The sequence below is a fragment of the Electrona antarctica genome, assembly GCF_951216825.1.
Source record: "Electrona antarctica genome assembly, chromosome: 22".
Lineage (NCBI taxonomy): Eukaryota > Metazoa > Chordata > Actinopteri > Myctophiformes > Myctophidae > Electrona > Electrona antarctica.
This window is the reverse complement of record NC_136805.1, coordinates 3183263-3192454: the sequence shown is the minus strand read 5'-3', so window position 1 is coordinate 3192454 and position 9192 is coordinate 3183263.

The window sequence follows — 9192 nt, the reverse complement described above, 5'->3', positions numbered from 1 at the left end:
ACAGACGACCACCTCTGTAGACGTAATAGTCTGATGGTCTCTATAGGTGATAGACGACCACCTCTGTAGACGTAATAGTCTGATGGTCTCTATAGGTGATAGACGACCACCTCTGTAGACGTAATAGTCTGGTGGTCTCTAGTCATGGTGACAGACGACCAACTCTGTAGACGTAATAGTCTGGTGGTCTCTAGTCACGGTGACAGACGACCAACTCTGTAGACGTAATAGTGTGATGGTCTCTATAGTCACGGTGACAGACGACCACCTCTGTAGACGTAATAGTCTGGTGGTCTCTAGTCACGCTGACATGCAGACGACCACCTCTGTAGACGTAATAGTATGGTGGTGTCTAGTCACGGTGACATGCAGACGACCACCTCTGTAGACGTAATAGTCTGGTGGTCTCTAGTCACGGTGACAGACGACCACCTCTGTAGACGTAATAGTCTGGTGGTCTCTAGTCACGGTGACAGACGGCCACCTCTGTAGACGTAATAGTCTGGTGGTCTCTAGTCACGGTGACAGACGACCACCTCTGTAGACGTAATAGTCTGGTGGTCTCTAGTCATGGTGACAGACGACCACCTCTGTAGACGTAATAGTCTGATGGTCTCTGGTCACGCTGACGGACGACCACCTCTGTAGACGTAATAGTCTGGTGGTCTCTAGTCACGGTGACAGACGACCACCTCTGTAGACGTAATAGTCTGGTGGTCTCTAGTCACGGTGACAGACGACCACCTCTGTAGACGTAATAGTCTGGTGGTCTCTAGTCACGGTGACGGACGACCACCTCTGTAGACGTAATAGTGTGGTGGTCTCTAGTCACGGTGACAGACGACCACCTCTGTAGACGTAATAGTCTGGTGGTCTCTAGTCACGGTGACAGATGACCACCTCTGTAGACGTAATAGTCTGGTGGTCTGCTTGTTATAAGCAACGTTGGGGCTTGTTTCTTTCTGTAGCTTGTGAATATTTGGTATAGACACGTTCAGAGACGGGTCCCCTGGTCGCAGCGAACGTATTTCCTGTAGGCAGAGACGACATATCTGCGGTTTAAACTCGCAGGTCTTCTACTACATTGAACGGTAGAGTGACTGATGTTAGTCTGCCTCAAACGTTACTCTTTTACCCGCTTTAATTACTAACACTAACATTACAAAGATGCCCAGAACATCGGGATGAACCTGTGTAGTTTATGGCTGCTCCAACAGTAGTGGCAACATTCAACTTTGGAGAGAAAACGGAATGTCAAAATATCTACCGCAGTGGCTGAGACCAGAGCCATAGAGTAATGGTTGAGACGAAGCAGTGAAAGGTCCTGAAAGATACAATACCCAATCTTTCTGTTTTATGAACACAAGGCTGCTGTACTTTATACCTCATACTTTAAATGCTTAGTACTTTAAATGCTTAGTATATATCTAAAAAATATTAAATATATTCAAGATCTCCCTTTTGAAAATAGCAGATCTACAACCTCACAAAGTGACGTAGGGTGCGTTCGGAAATGTGCACCGGGAATGTGGTCAGTTTGTTGAGTGTGGTGGGCGGTGACGTGACAGAGTGCGTTCAGTGTGCCTTATTTACGAACGACCACAGCTGTGACGCATTCACACCGCCGACACCGGACAACCCCAGCTTCAGGGTAGGGTCGCTCAGTGCGGGCACTCGGCACACCCGGTGCGCAGCGCACTGGATTTTCGAACGACAAGAGAGCACACCAGTGCGTTCAGGGCGCATTTCCGAACGCACCCATAGCGATCTTGTACAATAGCCAATGGGATGTACAGTATACAGGTCTCATGTGGGCTCGTAGCCTATAGTCTCTTCTTTTGGACTTGTTTTCATAGACCTTATTGCTTGTTTCCCGCTCGAAACCTGGCAACACGGACCCCCACCCCCCTTTCTCTCTGTCTCTCTCTCTCTCTCTGCCTGTCCCATCACACGTTTTGTCATCAATCCTGTTTTCAACGTCTCACGTTAACCAGACTCTATAAATCACTTGTCGTATCGCGGTGACGTGCGTTGGGCCTGAGCCCTGCCGGCCGATGGGATCTCCATTTTCACTTTTCTTTTTTTTCTTTCTTTTAAAGTGGATTGTCTTATTTCGTGCAGAGTGATACAGCGTATGTCAGTACCTCCGCCACTCACACACCATTCTAGATTTAGGCTCGCTCCCCTCTCTCTCTCTCTCTCTCTCTCGCTCTCTCGCTCTCTCGCTCTCTCTCTCTCTCTCTCTCTCTCTCTCTCTCTCTCTCTCTCTCTCTCTCTCTCTCTCTCTCTCTCTCTCTCTCTCTCTCTCTCTCTCTCTCTCTCTCTCTCTCTCTCCCCCCTGCTCCGGCCAAGTTCCCTCAGAGCTTTTTCTTTTTATTCCTTTTCATGCTAGAGAATGGAATTAGGCCGGTGTGTTGCAGACTGCAGTCCTCCTGGCCCGGGCACATTGTTTTCTTTGGCCCGGCACACTTTAAGTCTGGCAGTCCGGACGCCCGTTTCAATTTTTTTTTTCATGTCTATAAATGGGCCCTTTTCATGAATCCATGAGGGGATTGCTTGATTTTCTTTTCTTTCAAAGGGATTCAAGAGGACACCGAACTGTACTGGAGTTATAGGGCGGCCATGCACTGCAGCCCCGCAGGTTACTGTACTGGAGTTATAGGGCGGCCATGCACTGCAGCCCCGCAGGTTACTGTACTGGAGTTATAGGGCGGCCATGCACTGCAGCCCCGCAGGTTACTGTACTGGAGTTATAGGGCGGCCATGCACTGCAGCCCCGCAGGTTGAGTTATAGGGCGGCCATGCACTGCAGCCCCGCAGGTTGAGTTATAGGGCGGCCATGCACTGCAGCCCCGCAGGTTGAGTTATAGGGCGGCCATGCACTGCAGCCCCGCAGGTTAGTTATAGGGCGGCCATGCACTGCAGCCCCGCAGGTTGAGTTATAGGGCGGCCATGCACTGCAGCCCCGCAGGTTGAGTTATAGGGCGGCCATGCACTGCAGCCCCGCAGGTTAGTTATAGGGCGGCCATGCACTGCAGCCCCGCAGGTTGAGTTATAGGGCGGCCATGCACTGCAGCCCCGCAGGTTAGTTATAGGGCGGCCATGCACTGCAGCCCCGCAGGTTTCAGTTATAGGGCGGCCATGCACTGCAGCCCCGCAGGTTGAGTTATAGGGCGGCCATGCACTGCAGCCCCGCAGGTTAGTTATAGGGCGGCCATGCACTGCAGCCCCGCAGGTTGAGTTATAGGGCGGCCATGCACTGCAGCCCCGCAGGTTAGTTATAGGGCGGCCATGCACTGCAGCCCCGCAGGTTTCAGTTATAGGGCGGCCATGCACTGCAGCCCTGCAGGTTAGTTATAGGGCGGCCATGCACTGCAGCCCCGCAGGTTGAGTTATAGGGCGGCCATGCACTGCAGCCCTGCAGGTTTCACACAATCCATAGTTATAGGGCGGCCATGCACTGCAGCCCTGCAGGTTTCACACAATCCATAGTTATAGGGCGGCCATGCACTGCAGCCCTGCAGGTTTCACACAATCCATAGTTATAGGGCGGCCATGCACTGCAGCCCCGCAGGTTATAGTTATAGGGCGGCCATGCACTGCAGCCCCGCAGGTTTGAGTTATAGGGCGGCCATGCAGCAGCCCCGCAGGTTTGAGTTATAGGGCGGCCATGCAGCAGCCCCGCAGGTTTCACACACTCCATCACGCTGATGCTGATCAGGGGTGTCGGGGGGGGGGGGGGGGGGCAGGGGTTCCGGGGGTCCGCTGGACATTATACATCGGCATGGTGTTTATCACGATGGTTCCACAAAGTGGTCCGGACGGACGGACGGCAACGACCAGAGTGGTGATGAGAAGGCTTTAGGGAATCGCTTCCACCAGAGTGATGAGGAGAGGTTTGAGTGAATAGCTTCCTGTACGTGAGGAATGGGGTGAAAGGCAGGGAGGGGGAGGGGGTGGGGGGGTAGAAGAGTTTGGAGAGAGAGCTGAGAGAGCGAGGCAGAAAGAGAGAGAGACGGAGAGAGACACGGAGAGAGAGCTGAGAGAGCGAGGTAAAAGAGAGAAAGAGAGAGAGAGACGGAGAGAGAGACACAGAGAGAGAGTGAGACAGCTGGGATAGCAGAGAGATGAAGTGACATTGAGGCGACGAGTGGAAGACTCTACTGTAGAGGTGTTTCTGTAGAGAGGTTGAAACTCAGAACCGATGTCTTGTTTTCAAATGTTCTTTGAATACAGTTTGTAACATAATAGAGCTATGCCTTTTCTTTTGGAACATGTTAGCTTGTAATGACATGTATGGCCATAGTTTCCATATAAGTTATCAACGTAGCATGCCACACAGTGTTGTTTTTGGCAGCAAATTTCTATTTTAGTTTAGTCATAGTCCTTGGACTGAAACTTCATTTAGTTTTAGTCACATTTTAGTCACCTGGAATGTCTTAGTGTTAGTCTAGTTTTAGTCGACTAAATGTCATAAGATTTTAGTCGACTAAATCTACAGTTGATTTAGTCAACTAAAATGTATTTTGGCGGGCCTTGATGCCGTCGTAATGAGTGTTTTTACACTTGCTGAAAATAGCCGATCTACAAGCTCACAACGCGTCGCAGCGCGACGCGTTGTGAGCTTGTAGATCGGCTATTTTCACCATGCAACCAAGTGTAAAATGACTTGTACTGGATCTCTTGTTCACTATAGTCCCTTCCTAACATTTTAGTCTAGTTTTTATTTGTAGACGAAATTGTCAGTGTATTTAGTCTTAGTTTTAGTCATCGTAGCTTAGTTTTCATTTAGTTTCCATTCGTTTTTGTCGGTGAAAAAAGGTAGTCGATGAACATTTTTCGTCTTAGTTTTAGTCGACGAAAACAACACTGATGCCACAACCATGCCATCGTCAACATACTGTACTGTAGCATACAGCATGCAGGACAAACAGAGTCCTGCATGCTGTATTGCACTCAGTGAGAGTGCAATCCTTTGCCAACACTGACAGTGTTTAGTTGTCAGGGACGTGCACACATACACATCAAGGGGGGCTTCAGCCCCTGCCCTTTCACCTGTCTGTAAAACAACTGCCCTTTCACCTGTCTGTAAAACAACTGCCCTTTCACCTGTCTGTAAAACAACTGCCCTTTCACCTGTCTGTAAAACAACTGCCCTTTTACCTGTCTGTAAAACAACTGCCCTTTTACCTGTCTGTAAAACAACTGCCCTTTCACCTGTCTGTAAAACAACTGCCCTTTCACCTGTCTGTAAAACAACTGCCCTTTCACCTGTCTGTAAAACAACTGCCCTTTCACCTGTCTGTAAAACAACTGCCCTTTCACCTGTCTGTAAAACAACTGCCCTTTCACCTGTCTGTAAAACAACTGCCCTTTCACCTGTCTGTAAAACAACTGCCCTTTCACCTGTCTGTAAAACAACTGCCCTTTCACCTGTCTGTAAAACAACTGCCCTTTCACCTGTCTGTAAAACAACTGCCCTTTCACCTGTCTGTAAAACAACTGCCCTTTTACCTGTCTGTAAAACAACTGCCCTTTTACCTGTCTGTAAAACAACTGCCCTTTCACCATTTACTATTGTGAAAGAAATGCAAATGCCACTCCTCCCCTTTCCAAGCATTCAGGAGAATTGCTTTTTTCCGAAGTCTCCTGAACTTGGAACGCAGTATTTTGCGTTGAACAAAATGTGTTTATAGAAATCCATGTCGTAACCCATATCTCCACTAGCTATAAAGAGTGCTGGGTTGCGCCCAGAAAATAGCTGATCTACAAGCTCAACGCGTCGCAGCGCATCAGACCTGTACACATCATGCGCACGCAACATTTGTGTGATTTTTATATTCTTTTTTGTGGCTGTCTTCTGCCTTTCTTTTGGCCTATATTCCCGGCCGCGCATCCTGAAAATCATACTGTGCAAAGTGGCTTATATGGTCATGATTGTGTGGTGGCCAACCGTGTGTGTGTGTGTGTGTGTGTGTGTGTGTGTGTGTGTGTGTGTGTGTGTGTGTGTGTGTGTGTGTGTGTGTGTGTGTGTGTGTGTGTGTGTGTGTGTGTGTGTGTGTGTGTGTGTGTGTGTGTGTGTGTGTGTGTGTGTGTGTGTGTGTGTGTGTGTGTGTGTGTGTGTGTGTGTGTGTGTGTGTGTGTGTGTGTGTGTGTGTGTGTGTGTGTGTGTGTGTGTGTGTGTGTGTGTGTGTGTGTGTGGTGGCCAACCATGCACACAATCCTCCATATGTAGCCATGGGGAAAACTGATTTTGTCGACACAGGACACAATGTGCAAACACTTACAGGATAAATCAATGTGCATCCACTTACAGCATAAATCAGGCTTCAGCACTAATGGGGTTGGAAGTGTTAAACCTTCACAAGGCCACATTTCCTGTGTGGGATCATCTGGGTCCACATTTGGCTTCCAAGACGCACATGCGGTTTTAGCTAGTGCGTTGCTTAATATACTTAAGTTACACACTGGGGGCTCCATTTTCGTCATCGCTAAACCCCTCATCCCTAAACTTCTTTGCCTTTTTTACTATTTTGCAAAACCATTTTTTTGAATGGTTAAAATGGCCAGTCTACAAGCTCACAATGTGTCAATGTAGATTGGCTAGTTGAACTATTCAAAAATGTTTTTCAAAATAGTAAAAAGAAAAAAAGGCAAAGAAGTTTAGGGATAAGGGGTTTAGTGGTGACGGAAATGGAGCCCTAGGTGTTGCTGCGTGCGAGACGTAAATGGCCGATCTACAAGCTCGCAACGCGTCACGTCTGTGACGCGTTGCGAGCTTGTAGATCTGCTATTTACGGAGCACGACGCCTGCACGCAGCTATTATACACACAGCGAGGCTTCAGGGCGTGCAGGAGACGCAGGGTCTTCCCCTCCGTTTCTTGCGAAAGCGGGGACTCTTCTTCTTTCCGGCCCATGTGTGTGACAGCTATAGAAGCCACATGCGGCCTCCTGCCTCGGGGCTTTGATCTGCCCTGCAGCCCCCGTCTGTCAGCATCGCCTCGCGCTATAGGCTGGATGTGAGGAGGGGGTTCACTGGGAGCCCTTTACGCTGCTATAGGCTGGATGTGAGGAGGGGCGGGGGGGGTGTTCGCTGCTAATCGCAGTTTGTTCTAAAGGAGAAAAACAACACAGGACCGGGCTCCCTTTTTTATGTTGCAACGGGAGAGAGAGACGGATCTGGAGGGATTTGAACCCACGCCAGTTAAGGGGCACGTGCATGAATCTGGAGTTGTGTACACACATTCACACACACGCACGCACGCACACACACACACACACACGCGTGAGAGCGCACATCCACAGTCTTGTCAGCGAGCCAACTCTGACATAACTGTAGCTAATTTTTGGTTCCGACTGACATATTTTCTGTAATTACAGTAGGCCTATTCTACTACCCCACACACACACACACACACACACACACACACACACACACACACACACACACACACACACACACACACACACACACACACACACACACACACACACACACACACACACACACACACACGTGTGACCCTGTCATGAACCGGATGATATAAAGTACTTGGAACAGGCGGTGGTGACCTGAGAGTGAGACGTTATCGAACCACCGTGAACTCTCACCCTCTGATCTCACCACCCTCTCTCTCTCTCTCTCTCTCTCTCTCGCTCTCTCTCTCTCTCTCTCTCTCTCCGTATTCATAAAAGGACACAATAACTCCTCATGACCTGATCGGTTCTGTCACAGTTCTGTTTGGCTGCCTCCTTGTCTGTCTGTCAGTGTTCCTCTGAGTTCATCTGGCCTCTCCATCTGTCTGTCTGTCTGTCTGTCTGTCTGTCTGTCTGTCTGTCTGCCTGCCTGCCTGCCTGCCTGCCTGCCTGCCTGCCTGCCTGCCTGCCTGCCTGCCTGCCTGTCTGTCTGTCTGTCTGTCTGTCTGTCTGTCTGTCTGTCTGTCTGTCTGTCTGTCTGTCTGTCTGCCTGCCTGCCTGCCGGGGTGCATACTTAGTTTAGACTAGTCATTGGTTAGACATGGGTTAGGTTTAGATGTGCCTCCCCGTGGGAGGTGAGGGTGAGGGTTTTAGATAGGTTGTAGTATAGGACTAATGACTGGTCTAACCAATGACTAGTCTAAACCAAAAACTGTCTAAACTAAGTATACTGCACCCTGCCTGCCTGCCTGCCTGCCTGTCTGCCTGTCTGTCTGCCTGCCTGCCTGCCTGCCTGTCTGGTCTGGTGTGTCGAGCATGTGTTAAGGAGTGAAGTCAGTCTGCTGCTTGGAGCCAAACACCTCTCAGTGCGACATTTGATATTGCCATTTCGAATTACCCCAGAAGGGGTGTGTGTGTGTGGCTGTGTGCGCGCACGTGTGTGTGTGTGTGTGTGTGTCGGAGGACGCAGTCCAACGTGTATTTTCAATGAGCGTCAGCGTCAGTATCGTGTCACAAAGCTGGAGGCTCAGAGGGATTGAAACGTTACCAGTGTGTGGATCATGTCATCATTGACGCGAGTCTGTACAGTTTTCAGTCTGCTGCCTGTCCCTGGTCTCCCTCTCCTTGGTCTGACTGTATGGTCTCCTTTCCTTCTCTCCTTGGTCTGACTGTATGGTGTATTGTCTCCTTTCCTTCTCTCCTTGGTCTGACTGTATGGTGTATTGTCTCCTTTCCTTCTCTCCTTGGTCTGACTGTATGGTGTATTGTCTCCTTTCCTTCTCTCCTTGGTCTGACTGTATGGTGTATTGTCTCCTTTCCTTCTCTCCTTGGTCTGACTGTATGGTGTATTGTCTCCTTTCCTTCTCTCCTTGGTCTGACTGTATGGTGTATTGTCTCCTTTCCTTCTCTCCTTGGTCTGACTGTATGGTGTATTGTCTCCTTTCCTTCTCTCCTTGGTCTGACTGTATAGGTTACTGTCCTTCTGCTTTCCTGAACTGGACTGAGATATCTCGCAATTCAACAGTAAAATGGTAAATGGTGCATTTATATAGTGCCTTTATCCAAGGCGCTTTACATAGATTGTGCATTACATTCACATACACATTCACACACCGATGGCGGCGGAAACCATGCAAGGCACCAATCAGCACATCAGGAGCAATTAGGGGTTCAGTGTCTTGCTCAAGGACACTTCGACACTAACTCTGGGGGAGCCCGGGTTCGAACTGGCAACCTTGTGGTTACCATCCAGCCACTCTATCCCTGAGCCACCG